Genomic DNA, 17,153 nt, shown 5'->3' with positions numbered 1-17,153 from the left:
GATGACATGAACACGTTTATTAATCTCATGTGTTTGTTATACATTGGAGCCTGTTCTATCCATCGAGCTATTCTCCAAACCTCATATCTAAACGGTCTGTTTTCATTAACAAACCAATTATTTCCTGTGACTATTTTATTTTAGCTCATTGATCATTTCAGACACTTAAGATTATGGTGCCGACACAAAGCCTGACCAGTCTTGATTGCTTGACCACCTGTATTTGCAATGGGAACGTCGCTGCTCTTCCAAAGTCGCTCTCTGCCGTCACGTGATGCATTCCTCCCTCTCCCCATGAAGATGCTCTGTAAACTTATTGGTGAGGTCAACATCCCACATCTTCTATGGGTTTTCATAATGTATGTTTACTGAGACATGACCTCCTGGGCCTTGTAATGCATCAATGTGACACCGACAGTAACGCCTGATTCCACCGCATGCTGTTAGAGGTTGACCCCTGACAAGAGTCAAACAGGAAAAAAAATGGGACATCAATAGGACAAGGTTTAGGCTTTTTTTCCCCCACACCACTGAGGTTGTTTAGTATACAAAAGCTGGCGGCATGTATGATGTGTCACAAAAGATTGCTGCATTTCAGAATTCTCAACATGGAACAAATCTGCCTTTATCAACATTTCTTTAAGTTGTTTTTATGGCGCAATTGATGAACTGTGTACCCCATTAATTATTTAAAAGAAAACAATCGGAATACACTCATTTTTGAATCGGATATTTAAACCATCACATTTAAACTTATGTCAAAGCTAATTGATTTCCAAGGATGACAAATGACTCACAAAACCCGAGGTAATCTTGAGCAAGCGATAAAAATGTACAGTGTCCCAAGGTTCATAGTTCCTTTTCACACTCATCTCTCACATGTTCATCGGAGGACACTTGACTCAAATTTATACTGATCTTTTATTTATACCCAGAAAAAAATGGCAGATAAGAAACATAAGTGTTCTTGATATTGTGTTTTGTCATATCTAGCAACCAAAAGATTGAAATCCTGCGAAACAATTTTCTGAAAGAAATGAAAGAGCGTGCCCTCCTGAACCCTGGAGGAAAATAACCCCACGGTGCGAGGCGGAATACGAAACAGAGGCACAGAATAAGTAAAATAGACAAGTGCACCACGGCTTGTCACTTTTCCATTTGCTGCCCCCGAGCGAGAGCGTTTCAAAATTCTCCTCATCTCAGATAAGACCTTCATCGTTATGCTCGATCTACTGTACTGAATACGAAAAAAGTACGGCATCAGAAGGAGGTAATAAGGAAGGGAGTTCTGGGAAAAAATCTCCATGTTTCTGTCAATCATAAAGTGGAATTGCAACAGAAAGAACAACAATGTCATAAATGTGCGGCACAAGCCGTTGTGCAGCGAGGCAATGCTGGGATGAGTGTCACAGAGGTAGTTAACATGGGTGGGATATTAGACATCACCACTGGCTCTTGACAACAGCATCATTACACAGTAATAAGAGCACAATCTCCTTCAGAGAAGCATTAAAATCAAATTAGATTATACAAGCGCCTGGCTTGATGAGCTGCGAGAGCTGATGGTTCTGGAGCACTGGATCTCTGGTTATTACTGTAAAGCCCTTTAGGTGTCTGGGTGTGAATTGCCACATGACGGAGCTTTCAATGTAAAGGTCATCAGTTACCAAGAAATTACATGTTTAAAAAATTTAAGTCCTGCACACCCAGATGGATGGGTCCCCATTCTTTTTTTTCCACCACATTGTATCTGACAAATGTCACCGTGTGCAGCTGAATGCATGATGCTGTCTGTAAAACAATGAGTTGTGGTTTAAATTGGAGTGACATTCAGGGATCAGAGAGCATTGACATTCTCTGTCCCATCTTGTGCTCATGTCCCATCTTATGCCACTGAACTATGGCATCTGTTTAAGGAATTGAAATGCCTCAACAGTTATTACTGCAACAATCCAAGTAAACATGTCTTATAGTGGAAAAGGACAAACTTTAGGAAACATGAGCATCTATGAATTGTTGTAAACCTACTGCACTTTACCCTAAGGAGATGAAATTATTTACTTTCCTTACGCTATATTGTATTGTTTTGCATGACATTAAATTGCAAATAATTCCATTTACTTTAGTATCATATTATATCATATGTGGTACCGTATCATATTGTATCATTTCCTATTGCTTCATATATCACATCACATTGTATGTATCAGACCTGTGATGGATTGAAGACCTGTTCAGGGTGTCCCCTGCCTCTCACTTGATGGCTGCTAGTGATAGCCACCTGCTCCCCATGATCCAAATGAGCATAAAGTGGTTTAGAAGATCAGTGAGTGATTGTATCATATCAGGTATTTGCCTGTTTATTGTGCTATATCGTATCAAATTTGATTGTATCATAAATCATATCATATATCTCATTTAATTGCATTGCACTGTACTGCATTGTAATGTAACATCTAATATTGTACCATAATGTATCATAAGGTATTATATCTTATCATATATAATATATCTTATCTCATATCATACATCATATCTAATCATATTTAATTCTACACATCATATATCGTATCATAACATATATCATATCATATATAGCATCATATCATTACATATATATCATATCATGTCATATCATGTATTGTATTGTATCATACCAGATATCATAGGGCTGGACGATATGGCCTAAAATCACGATATATAGACGATTTCACCTCGATAACAATAAATGAACGATAACTACGGGTATGGGCAGAAACAAAAGTTGTCCACTAGATGGGGCTGTCACATGTATTACGTTGAGTCACATTTTTCTGTGGTTTTTCAAGGTGGTTCAGCTTCTTAAAGGGACATGAATGTTGCTAGCCTACACACATCTTTTCATTTTTTCAGTTATCAAATTTATTGTCATGGGAATAAGTATCTAAATAAGAGTCCGAAATTTTGATTACAATAAATTTTCTATTTATTGCCCAGACCTAATTCATCATATATCGTATCATATCATATGTCATATATCATATCGTATCATATCGATACATATATATCATATATCATGAGCAACAGTAGCTCAGTGGGTAAAAGATGGTACTTTGATCTTGGCTCCCACCAGAGAATACTGCTTTTGTGTTCCTGGGTAAGACACTTAACCCGCCTTCCCTGCTGGTGGTGGTCGTATCATGTCATATTGTGGTCTATATTGTATATGCAGTGAAAACCAATAACATCAGAACAAGGGCAATCTAAATGTATGAACATTTTTTTGTAGGGAATTTAATTAAAATACAGCACAGTAAGACTATTTCAATTGCCATCGTCCCTCTTTTACCCGTTATTTGAGGAAGAACACTGGAAAGAGAAGAAATAGAAAGGCTAAAAACGCAAACTGCTTCCACCTCCTCATGTGGAAATCATACAAAGCATCCTGCAGGCAGCAGGGTTCATTTTATAGCTTCATCTATTACCACACTGTCATTGTTAATTGTCTTCTTTTTACCTCTGCAGGATTCTCCAAATTGGTCCTATCGAATGTGACAGGAGGAAGAGCATTAAGCATCTGACAAGATGATATCTAAGTTCAATTTCCTACTCCTCACCTGATTTATACCTGCAGCAGATCATTTTCTTTTCTGTCATAAAGACCTCTATAAATCAGTGGTGCTTATGGAAGCACTAGAGAACAAGGTCCCTGGATTTGTATCCCCTGTGTTTGCGATTAGAAAGCCATTACAGCCACATTTTCCTCCTTCAGACCAAAATGATCAAATCTAATACGGGTAAGATTAGAGAGATAAAGAGAGAAAAAGCAGGAGGATGTGTTCAGCACAGTCTCCTATCTAAACAATATGCTCTAAACTCAATAAAACAGGGGCTTTTTGCTTGTGACACCATTATCCATCTGTTTGGACAAAATTGCTGTATCATGGTATAAATCTGCGATACAAGTGACATTTCCTCTAAAATAAAAGGGAACATTAACTGCTCTATCTTCTAGAGGCCACGGGACTCGCCGGCTATAAGCTCAGTCAAGTGTGATGGCAGTTATACTGTGTTTTACTAGACTGCAGACAATTATACTTTGGTCCTCTCCTCTACGAAGACAAACTGCCGTGGCTTCAACTGAAATGATTTCAAATAGATTTTCCAAAATGTCTGTCGCCAGATTGCTTCCATACATTATTTCACTTAAATGGAGAGAAAAAAAGGAGGAGCAAACCCACAAATCAATCACAACGGCCCACTTTACCAGATGGAAAGACAAGAGATTGGAGCGTGCATGTGTGTGGGTGTGTGTGTTTTGTGGACCTGCAGACATGGACAGTTATGGGATGTGCACAGTCCTGTCTCTGCTATGAGTCTTCCTCAAGCTGAAGTATGGCTCTGTATTTATTTTCAACTGGGAATTCATTGACAGTAGAATAATGTTTAATGGAGCGACATGAGACTTTTGACAAGTTCAACAATGAGTTAAATAATCTGTCAGTAATGTGAACTAAAGTTTTCATATAATGATTAAAAACAATAAGTGAAGAAATCCATGCCTAATAGGAAGGCTCCAGGTCCAGATGGGTTTCCAGTAGAGTTCTACAAAGAATTCTGGATCATTCTGGCTCCAACATTCTTCAGAATGGTGAGGGAAATCGAAGAGAGTGGCAGATTACAGCCAAACATGAACTCAGCCAATATTAGTCTCTTGTTACAACCAGGCAAAGACCCTGCATTTCCTATCAGCTATCGCCCAATTTCTCTTATTAATGTTGATCTCTAAATTATTTGTAAAGCCCTGGCAAAAAGATTAGAGAAGGTAACCCCGTTCATAATACACCCTGACCAAACTGGTTTCATTAAGGATAGACAGTCATCCACAAACTCACGTAGATTACTTAATTTGATAGATTTCTCTTACAGCAGAAACATAGAAACTAGTATATAATCTCTATATGCAGAGAGACATGGTCCTGAGAGACATGGTCCATGTCTGCAGAGAGAGGGCTTTTGATAGAGTTAACTGGAAGTTCTTATTTGCAACTTTACATAAATTGGTTTTGGGAACTTCTTCATAAACTGGCAACAAACATTATACAGTTCACCAACAGTACGTGTCATGACAAACGACCAAATATCAGCTAGCTTCTGTCTTCAGAGGGGGACCAGGCAGGGACGCCCACTCTCCCCCTCACTGTTTGCTCTCTTTATCGAAACACTATTAGCAGCAGTTAGGCAACCAACAGGTATTAAAGGCATTAAATGTAAGAAAATAGAACATAAGATCAGTCTGTATGCAGATGATGTTTTACTCTTTCTCCGAAATTCTCAGTCCTCTCTCTCCCAAGCAATGGAACTGATAAACTCTTTTTCAAGAGTTTCATATTACTCTATAAACTGGTAAAAATCCACAGTTCTACCAATTCATTTCTCTTTTGTCAATTTGCTTAATACACAATTAGAATCAGGGAATATAACATACCTGGGAATTAATGTCTCTCCCAAGTTGGCAGATCTAACCAAACTAAACTACATCCCACTTTTAAATAAAGTAGAAGATGATCTTGCAAGATGGAAATCCTTACCGATATCACTCATGGAGAGGGTTGCTACAATTAAAATGATGGTCTTACCCAGAATAAATTACTTATTTTCAATTATCCCAAACAAGCCACCAGCTGACTGGTTTAGATCTCTGGACTCCTCAATCACTAAATTCCTTTGGCAGGATAAACCTCCACAAATTAGCTTAAAAATGCTTCAGAAGGCCAAAGACAGAGGAGGACTGGATCTACCCAACTTTTATTATTATTTCTTAGCCAACAGGCTGCAATATATACCAAGATGGTTGCAAGATAACCCACTAGATGAGTCCTGGTTAGATATAGAACAGACACTTTGCAATATGATAGAGCTTTCAGACTTACCACTTGTTAGCTCAAGCATAAGAAATCATGAAGGCTTCAAAAGTATTAGTATCAGCACCTCTCTGACAGCATGGTGGGAGAATCTAAAAATGACAGTCTTCACTAATACCATGCAGATGCACACCTATTGGGAATAATCCTGATATTTTGCAAAATAACAAAATGATGAACCTTCTGGACTGGAAAAATAAAGGAATCCTTTACCTGGAACACATATATGAAGGATTGGACTTCATCCCATTTAACAGAATAGTCTCCCAATTTGGAATAGATAAGAATAGCTTTTAAGAATATCACCAAATTAAATCTGTAGTCAAACAAAAATTTAAGCTCAATAAAATAGAATTACAAACACCACTAAGGGTATTAGACTTCTATAATCTCAAACCCCCCAAACTACTGTCTAAAGTATATAAGACACTGTCCAAAATAGACGATAGAATAGCAATCCCTATTGAAAAATGAGAGGTGGATCTATCAGTCAGCTTTGACCAGAACTTCTGGTCCCAAACTTGTTTAAAACTTTTAAAATGATCAGACACTCCAATTTACAATTAATTCAGTACAAAATCCTACACAGAGTACACTATACAGGTCATCGGATGTTCAAGATGGGGTTTGTGTCATCTGACACCTGTACACACTGCACAAACAACATTCCTGACAATTACATCCACACACTGTGGTCCTGTCCACCTGTCCAGGAATTTCGGGGTAGAGTATGTGAAGACCTGTCAAAGTGTTTGAAATGTCATATCCCAACCACCCCCTCTCTTTGTTTACTGGGAAACCTGGACGATGTCCCAATTGAAACACATTTAGTTCACGTGGTTCTGACTGCCATATGCATCGCTAAGAAAACTATCCTCTTGAATTGGAAAAATAGAGATACTCTTTGCATTAACCAGTATAGAAATCTTTTGTTAGATTATATTACACTTGATACAGCCTCTGCTTCCACTTCAAATAAATCTCTCTGGGCTCCTTTGATCAGTTCCATCACATAGCGATGATGGGGGATCATTGATATTGTCCTGCTGGATGATGTGGGTGATGGGGTGGAGGGTCTGAGTTTGGAGTATCCGGACGTTCCCTGGAGGCGGGTTCACTGGGGGTGTCTGGGACTGGGGGTTTGTTGCCCCCCTCTGGAGGTGCTTGGGTTGCCTCGGAGGGTGGGGCCCCTTGGGGTCTTGGCGGTGGCCAAGGGTGCCTGGCAGCTGCATTGCCCCTGAGCGGGTCTGGGTGGGGGCCTGGGGGCTCGGGGTGTGGGGGTGGCCGGCTCTGTGTGGGGATCTGGGCGGGGCCTTGGGGGTTGGGTCCTGACATGTATGCTGCCGGAAAGAAGGCAGAAACATGCGGCAGTGCCTGGCCCGGGCTCAGGGGCCTCGGGTAGACCTTGGCTCCTCTGCTGTTCCATCACAGGGGAGGGTGATGTCCAAGAGGGGGAGGACCCAACCTTACCTGGATGTCCTATGTCTTATATATTCTGGAAGTTGTGCAAATGCAGGTATGAGAGTAGATATTCTGCTGGGGTGGGGCTGAGTTGGTGCCCTCGGACTCCGTGAGGCTCTGCGATGCTGCTGCTTTGGGTTCTGGCAAGATGGGCTGGGGCCTCCATGCCCTGGGTGGCATTTTGGCAACAGAGGTGCCTATTGGGGCCAGTGGGGGAGCTAGCTCCCTGGAGGGCTTAAGTCCAACCAGCCATTCCTTCCCATCCCCACACATTTTTCTCCTCCTTGAGATTTTATCCTTTGTTTTAGCTCCTTGTAATGGGTGTGTTTTGTTTTAGCCTGTGCAGCACTTTGGGCAGCTCCCATGCTGCATTTTAAATGTGCTATATAAATAAACTATGCTATGCTATGCTATGCTCCTGCTCCCTCACATCATCGCACAATCATGCACATAAGACCTTGGGGGGTGGACAAGTCATGGGGTGCGGGTATGGACCCCATTTCCGCATTCCTGTGGCAACCTGCCCCCCAATTTTATTTGCACCTTAAACATTTCCACCACTTCTATCTTTGGGTGGCCGGGCTTTCACCAATGGAGCCCGGCTGGGCACAGCCAGAAGAGGAAACGTGGGTCCCCCCTCCCATGGGCTCACCACTCCTGGGAGGGGCTAAAGGGTTCAGGTGCAGTGTGTGACGGGTGGTAGTCGAGGGCGGGGACCTTGGCGGTCTGATCCTCGGCTACAGCAGCTGGCTCTTGGCACATGGAATGTCACCTCTCTGGTGGGGAAGGAGCCTGAGTTGGTGTGTGAGGTTGAGAGGTTTCGACTAGATATAGTTGGACTCACCTCAACGCATGGCTCTGGCTCTGGAACCAGTTTCCTTGAGAGGGGTTGGACTTTCTATTGCTCTGGAGTTGCTCCCACTGAGAGGTGCCGAGCAGGGGTGGGCATACTAGTTGTCCCCCATCTTGGTGCCTGTACGTTGGGGTTTATCCCAGTGAATGAGAGGGTAGCCTCCCTCCGCCTACATGTGGGGGGACGGGTTCTGACTGTGGTCTGTGCTTATGCACCAAACTACAGTTCAGACTACCCACCCTTTTTGGAGACCTTGGAGGGGGTGCTGGAAAGCGCTCCTTCCGGTGACTCCCTCATTCTGCTGGGGCGATTTAACGCTCACGTGGGCAAAGACAGTGAGACCTGGAGAGGTGTGGTTGGGAGGAACGGCCCCCCTGATCTAAATTCGAGTGGTGTTTTGTTATTGGACTTCTGTGGCAGTCATGGATTGTCCATAATGAACACCATGTTAAGACATAAAAGTGTCCATATGTGCTCTTGGCACCAGGATACATTAGGCCGCGGCAATCTCCCGGGACTCCCGCGGCTATCTCCCGGGACTCTGCTGGCTGCTGGTTGTGGCTCCCCAAGGCAATCCTCTGCACCTCTCGAGGGGGGCAGGGGCTTTTCTGGTCGCGGTCTCCTTGGGGTCCCTGTGCTCTGGGGCAGCTCCTGGATCTCTGGGACTTGGAGCTTCCTTGAAAACAAGCAAGATGGCGCCCATGAGTGGCTGTGCTTCTGCTAGGCTCCTGGTCTGTTTTGGTTATTTGTTGTTTTTTATTGTTTTTTCTCTATCTGGTGCGGAGTCCCTACTAACATATGATCGAGACTTACTGTTGTCGATCAGGTCCGCGATGATCAACCTCCAGAACTCCGATACCGGACCCGCTTTCCCACCGCCTCTGGAACCTGGCATTAACCCAGATCTCCGCCCTCTGTTACCTGTCGGCCTGCTGCTGCCCAGGAGGCCATGGAAGAGGAAACGGGGGAAGAGAGCCGGCTTCTTCGTTCAGCTTCGAAAGATACTGAGAGGCGAAGCTCTTCCCAATCGCTGCTCCGCGGCCGTGTTGTGGCGGATCCAACAGAAACTTAACAGAGGTGGGCTGATCTCGCTGCTAAATGGAGCCCCTGATGCGGGACGCTACCTGAAGGCGTGGGAGACAAAGAACCTCCGCGGGTGTAGCCTGGAGTCGCTACGTAGCTTAGCCCGCCAGCCGCCCGCCATCATAGAGCCCACGGCACACACATCGCCAGATTCCTCCGCGAAAATGATGTTGATTAACGCGCGCTCCATCGCCAACAAGTCTCACATTCTCAACGATCTGTTCCGGACCAAAAAATTAAACTTTTTGTGGATTTCCGAGTCGTGGCAGCGCGAAAATGACGTCACTCATCTCCGTGAGCTCTGTCCTCAAGACTGCTCTTTCTTCTCTGCTCCACGAACCACAGGCTGCGGTGGAGGAACAGCTGTTATCTTTAAGAAACACTTTTCGTGCCAAATTATATCCTCAAACTCCTACAGCTCATTCGAGATGATCATGATTAAATTGGTCGAGTTCAACCAGTTTATGGAATTCTGGTAAATCGCCCACCTGGATGTACTTCATCCTTCCTGTCTGACTTTCAGGATCTCCTATCTTCAACTATTAAACTAGACAGGATAATCATTGTTGGAGATTTCAACATCCATGCTGAGGATCTATCTAACTGCTCCACTAGGGAGTTCCGAAACATGATGAATTCTTTTAACTTCTCTCAAAACGTGTCTGGTCCCAGTCACAGAGCAGGCCACACCCTGGATCTGGTCTTTTCCTACGGACTTCTTGTTGATAAGCTGCAGATAAATGATGTTGTGTTCAGTGACCATAAGTCAGTTTCTTTTCATATTAACCTAAATTCTGAATCTCTTTTACCAGTCTCTGCTAAGCAAAGACGTATTATCAACAGTTCTACCATTTTAAATTTCTCCTCCCTCTTTGACTTTGTACCTCCTTCCTCTGATGACGTAGAGCTCCTTACCAACTCATTTAATGATCACTGCCTCAAAATTCTAGATCAGGTCGCCCCTTACAAAACCAGCCGCAGTTCCAGTGCCTTTAGTTCACCCTGGCTGAACAACCAGATTCTTGAACTTAGACGCTCCTATAGAAAAGCGGAACGACGGTGGAAGAGGACAGGTCTGGTTGTTCATCGCGAATATTTTAAAGAACTTCTCAAGTCATACAACGAAGCTGTAGAAAATGCCAGGTCTTCTTTCTTCAGCAACCTCATATGTCAAAATAAGAACAATCCTAAGGTTTTATTTGATACCATCTCCAGCATCGTGTCTTCTCCTCCGCAGCAGGTTCTGCTATCTTCAGCTGATGACTGTAACAGATTTCTCCACTTTTTGAAATACAGGTGCTGAATCTGAGATCCAGCATTCCACCAGCCCTCGCCCCCTCAGGAGGGGAGGCCCCCCCAGTGCTCAGAGTCTTTCACCTCCTTCTCCCCAATTACACTAAATGACTTAACCTCAATAATCAGTCAGATGAAACTCTCATCATGCTCATCAGATATCTTAACTCCCTCTGTTTTAGTCGGGTGCCTTGCCTCTATCAGTCCATCTCTGTTGACTATAATCAACAGCTCACTGAGCCAAGGCTGTGTTCCATCTTACTTTAAAAATGCAGTAGTGACTCCTCTCTTAAAGAAACCCAACCTTGACGCCAGCTCCACCAGTAATTTTAGGCCCATTTCTAAGCTACCTTTCATCAGCAAAATACTTGAGAAGGTTGTTGAAACCCAACTCAGATCCTGGTTTTCTAAGTCAAAGATCTCTGACCCCTTCCAATCTGGCTTTCTGAAGCAGCACTCAACTGAGACTGCTCTAGTAAGGGTGCATAATGACCTCCTGATGGCTGCTGATACAGGGAAATGCTCTGTCATGGTCCTGCTAGACCTCAGTGCAGCTTTGACACTGTAGACCACAACGTTCTACTAAACAGGTTAAAGGCCCTGGCTGGGATTTCAGGTTCTGCTCTAGACTGGCTCTCTTCCTATCTCACTAACAGAACATTCACAGTGAAGTCTGAAACCTTCTCCTCAGACACTGCCTCTCTAACATGCGGGGTCCCACAAGGTTCAGTTCTAGGGCCTCTACTATTCACATTCTATATTCTTCCCCTAGCTGGCATCATTCAGTCTTTCCCAGACATCTCCTACCACATCTACGCTGATGATATTCAGCTCTATATGTCCTTTATGCCACACCAGTTGGACAGGCTGGCCACCCTTGTACTCTGCCTGACCCAGATCAGTAACTGGCTGTCCAGCAACTTTCTTGTCTTAAATGCTAACAAGACAGAGACCCTGATCGCTGCACCCCCGGAACTTCAGCCAAAAATCGAGCAAGAAATTGTCTCTTTTTGCCCATCAGCCAAGGCCAACATTAGAAACCTAGGAGTTATTTTTGATCCAGCTTTAAGTTTAGACTCACACGTCAAAAACCATCTCCCGCTCTTGTTTCTTTCAACTGAGAAACATTTCAAAAGTCCGTAAACTGGTTTCTACTGCAGATCTGGAAAAAATCATCCATGCCTTTGTGTCATCACGCTTAGACTACTGTAACGCTCTTTTTACTGGTCTCAGCAAAACCTCCCTCTCACGCCTTCAAGCCATCCAAAATGCAGCAGCCCGACTCCTAACCAAATCCAGCAGACAAGCTCACATCACTCCAGTTTTACAGTCCCTCCACTGGCTCCCGGTAGAATACAGAATTCAGTTTAAAGTTTTAGTCCTGACCTATAGAGCTCTTAACAACCAGGCTCCAAGCTACCTATCTGAGCTTTTATCCCCACACACCACCTCTCGGAACCTTAGATCCACATCTGAAAACCTCCTGGCTGTTCCTCGAACCAGAATGAAAACCAAAGGGGACAGGGCCTTTCAGACTATTGCACCCAGACTTTGGAACAGTCTACCTTCAAATCTCTGTCTCTCTAACATTGTAGAGATCTTAAAAATATCATCTAAAAACTCACCTTTTCATCCAGGCGTTCCCTCCCTAAATCTTTCAAAAAGATGGCTTTGTTCGGGTTCACACCTTCACTTTGTTTATACTCATGATTTTATTTTCTACGTTTAACACTGCTATTGTTTTTCTGATGTTTTTATTGGTTAGAGGTATTTGCCCTGATCTTTATCATGTTGTACAGCGCTTTGTGATTTATATCTGTGAAAGGCGCTATATAAATAAACTTTGACTTACTTACTTACTTCCTCCATCTCCTATGCATCTTTGGGAGGCAGATCTGTGGCCCCTCACACTCTCTATTGGATGCTCCTATAGAGAAACCTTACATATACAAGCACGTGTACACACACAGGTGCTCTCAAAAGTATGGACTTGGGCATGTTCAACACATGTATTAAGGCTATGGTGGGCACTTAATGCACTGTGATTTATTATCGTGGGATTATTCAATAAAACAATGTTGATTTTACATTTCTTCATCAAGTTGATGCAGTGATAGCTTGCTGTTGTTGTATTGTTCTGTTTCTCTTTTCTGCAGGTCTAGAAGCAGACTTTTGTTCATCATTGATTGTTTGTTTTTGTGTAACCCCCCCCCCCCCCCCCCCTCCATCTCTTCCTTTCTCTTTCAACTCTGTCTCCGTGTCTGGTCGAAATTGCAAAGCATTCAAAAAACAATAACAGTAAAGTTTTAAGTATCAGTCGTGAGATGCTTTGATGCTCCACCTGAGAGTAAAATCTGTAAGGCTTGCCACCAGCATTCAGACATTAATTCTGTTTGCTTCACAGCCAGACAAGACACAGAAAAATAAATAAATGAATAAATAAATAAGAGCTGAGGATGTTGCTTGTTGTCTCCACAGTCTAGTGTTGGTCTTTTCCATGTTGCATTTATACTTAGTTATGACGCTTTTATGTTTTAGACATCCTGAATCTGCAGTGCCTTTTTGTTTCTGTACGATGTAGGAACCCGCTGCGGTATCGCATACTGACAGGCATGGCAGGTGATTGCCTGGAGCCCACATGCCACTACGGGCCTCCAGAGGGATAACAAACCAAGTCAGAACCAGAACAGTGGTGAGAAAGTGTAAAGTACTGTTGGCTGTCTCAATATTCCCTGATGGGGCCCTCCATCTTTGTCTAAAACAGGCCTCACTTCCTTGTCGACGCTGCAACAACCATCCCCCACCCACAACGGAGAAACGGCCACACTCTTCCTTGTCTGCCTCAGACAGAAGGTAGTTTTTGTTTGGGGCACCATGGTACACGTTACAGCGCCAGTAGCTATGTGCTTGGGGCCCTGTATCTGTCAATGACATTACACTACATGATTGACTGGACATTGGCACTTTGAAGTGGAAGATTATGGTGTGTCCAGACAAACTGCGGGAGTTCCATTAGCAGTAATGTGCTCAAGTAACTAGATCTGCTCAAGGTTGCAGTTTTCACGGGTTGCAGTTCTCTGTTAGACTAGAATCTAGACTGTCAATTGCAGAAGCAAAACATTTAGCTTTGCATTTTGGTTTAGGCACACTCCATTGGAACCCTCACAAGCCCAGCCAGGATTGTTGCCGAACAATCACAGCCCCTTTATTTATACAAACAATGTATAGTAGTTTTACGTTATTTTTTTATTTTTAATGTAGTTCCTCAGGGATGTAATGGTGGACTTCCCTGTTGACTGACATCCAAGGCTGTCCAATCACAGCACTCTATTGATGTGGTGGGCCAGTCATAGAGCTACATCTGCCAGGTGGGTGGGATTCTACCAAAAAACCAAAATGGCCACAACTCCATAGCAGTCCAGTCATAGTGCTCTATTGTTTAGTGGGCCAATCACAGCACTTGGTAGGTGGGATGTTACAGAAAAAATAAAGATGGCAAGTCGGCAACTGTTCATTTGAAATGGCTTTGGCTTCAACTTTGGACTATTTTGATTTAGGCTTTTCTATGAGTCAAGAGCAGATAGAGGATGTATTTGCCTCTTCGTTGACGGAGTATGACGGACTGCCTCTTTGACTTGCCTCATTGACTTACATCTGTAGCGGTGTGTACGTCTCGTTGTTTGTCATCCAGTAGCATGTGTGGGCAGTTAGAAAGACAACTGTAGATCCTACCCCATGACTGAGAGCCGTTAATGAACTTTTACAGAGAAATAGACCATTAGCTTTATAACTGATATTCAATTTAGAAGTGTTAAGGTGTGGAACACAAAAAAACCCATTTTTTTAACAAATATTTCCGATTGTAATCGGTCACTCTGAGGTTTTCATGGGTTTTCAACATGAAAATGCTCCCCTAACTAGCTTAACTAGCTTCTGCATTAGCTTCTGATAGAAATTAGATGGTGAAACTCCAGGATTTGAAAAGCCTGACAGATCTACGTCACACTGTCACTGAAGGTTCATGGACTCTTCTATCTTGGCTTGCGACGGGGAAGGCTGTTGTTGGTTTAGCGTCCAGGAAACAGCAGAGAACATCTCTGTTGTAGAAGCTAACCGTTAGCATTAGCAACTACGACACCCAACTCCACCCCCACCCCCAGAGTACGACTTGCAAGGCATTCATTCCTACTCGAGACCATTGCAAATGTATTTTTGAAATGAGTGTCCCACACCTTTAAATGACTGATAAGATTTGGCTGGTAGAAGAATACTACAGTGAATAAAGTACTGGAAAAACATCGAAATTGATTTTCATTTGAGATATTCAAAATTACTGGCCAACATTGACATTAAAATATTATATCAGAAATCATCTGTATCGTTTTTACTCAGTTGTCAATGCAACGTTTACATACCATACATGGATTATACATCAAAATCTCTTCTACTTCTCTCCCTCAAAATGTCAAAAGAATACATGCGTGGGATTGGTTTAGGTTTAGAGATATATTTTTTTTTGTTTGGCAGAACAACCTTTATTTGATGGGATGATGGATCGAATTTGTGATGTGTATTTTGATGATTTGGGCTTGAATTGATAACAAATTGTGCTCAACTAACATCATTTTGTTGGGCATTTCAAATTTATTGTTTTTTTTCCAAAGTGAAACAAAATCCCTCATTTTCTTTAAACCAAAGGACTCTGTAACCATGAAATAATCTTACCTGATCTGAACCCTGTGAAATTAGTGATTCCTGCAACTATAAAACTGAAATTAACAGAACGGCATTATAAAGCCCTGCTGCATGCTTTAGCTCATAAGGAAGCAGCTCCACATATTAAGACTCCCCTGCAATTCAGCATTATAGTCATGTACATTTATTACATTTACTCAGAATGGCTCATACAGCCATGCATGACTCAATCCATCTCTGCTTAGTGCAGACAGATGAATAAATGTATATTTAAAAAAATGCCACAAATGTGCAAAAAAGATATTGTGCTGAATTGGAACAACAGATAAATTAAAGAGCTGCTTCACTGATTTTCATTTTGTAAATGACAGCCTCTCATGGTTCTTTATCATCATTTTGACTTTGTCTGTGTTTCTTTTATAATGGCATAGTTTCAGTTTAATATCTGCAGGAAGATGCACAATAATCTACTTTAATTTGAACCAATCTGGGTTTGACCAATGATTACAGCGAAGAGCCTATAATTGAAATGAGCCTTGAAAGGAATTAGTTCAAGACAGAACAATTATAGAGAAATGAAGATGTAAAGCTTTGAATAAATTAGATGAAACTGCAGTGATGAAGTAAATGTCAGATGTTTTGTTTGCGAGATTTACAGCATGGAGTAAAAAATGTACTGATGTTCGTTAGCTGTAGAGCGAAAGTGTCATTTATAACTCTGCTCACCTGGATTAACTTTGTATGGAAATAATGTATAATAGAAAAAGTTTAATAATAATTTTACTTACATTAAGGTCATTTCACCAAAATAGACCTTCTCTAAAATCTTCCCAAGACCTTGATTCTGTTTGCAGATCTATTGTCCCCAAAATGCTAATAATAATATAATTACCGTCTGATAGTTGCAAAAAACAAATAAAAAAATTATAATTTTATGAATATTTCACTCAATTATCAAAGATTATGGCAGTAATTCTAATTTTATCCAATCTGTTCCTTGGTTTCAATTATTGTAAAGTACAAAAGTAATTTTCCTTTTTAATATGGTAAATGGCCTGTATTTGATAGAGCCTTCGGGGGGTGGGGGTGGGGGGGTGGGGGGGGGGGTCTGGTGCCTATCTCCAGCGGTCAATGGGCAATAAGGCGGGGTACACCCTGGACAGAGAGCCAGATTATTAAACACAAAAACGGTCATAATAAAAAATGGTCGGCCCAAGCCTTTGTAGGGCCCTAAGCAGGATTTCCTTTGGGGCCCGCATATCAACAAGTTGGCACCAGATGATTCATCTTTATAGGCTACACTATGTGTGTAATATATCCACTATCATTAGCGTCATTTGTAAGCAGCTATCATCATGCCAGTGTTATTATGGCTATCCATTTTTACTTTACAGGAGTAGCGAATCAACAAAAATGCTCAATTAAATTTGCATTTACAAATTCAATTGTTTGAAAGTAACATCAACTGACAAACATTGAATTTATTGTAAACAAGTTGCTCTTAAAATTTGGAGTAGATGGATGAAACATCTAATCACTACAGCATAAAACCAAATTACAATATAGACAATAATATTTAAATATTTTTTCCTTTTGTAAAGTCATTTACTTTATATTATTTAAAGTCATTATAACAGTTATTTCTCAAGTCATCTTGGTGCTTTTTGAGGGGCCCCATGGTAGTGTGGGGCCCCAAGCAGTTGTTTAACTTGTGCATGCCTTGGGCCAGCTCTATAATAAAATGAAACAACAAATGCTTTTGAGTAAATACTGTCATAAGTTTTCTAGGTGCTTCAGTATTTAGCTGTTAATGATTAATAATACAATTATTGATTGCATTTTAAAGCCTCTTAAAAACACCCTTA

The sequence above is a fragment of the Nothobranchius furzeri genome, chromosome 14, assembly GCF_043380555.1.
Source record: "Nothobranchius furzeri strain GRZ-AD chromosome 14, NfurGRZ-RIMD1, whole genome shotgun sequence".
Taxonomy (NCBI): Eukaryota; Metazoa; Chordata; class Actinopteri; order Cyprinodontiformes; family Nothobranchiidae; genus Nothobranchius; species Nothobranchius furzeri.
Note: the sequence above shows the minus strand (reverse complement) of the source record.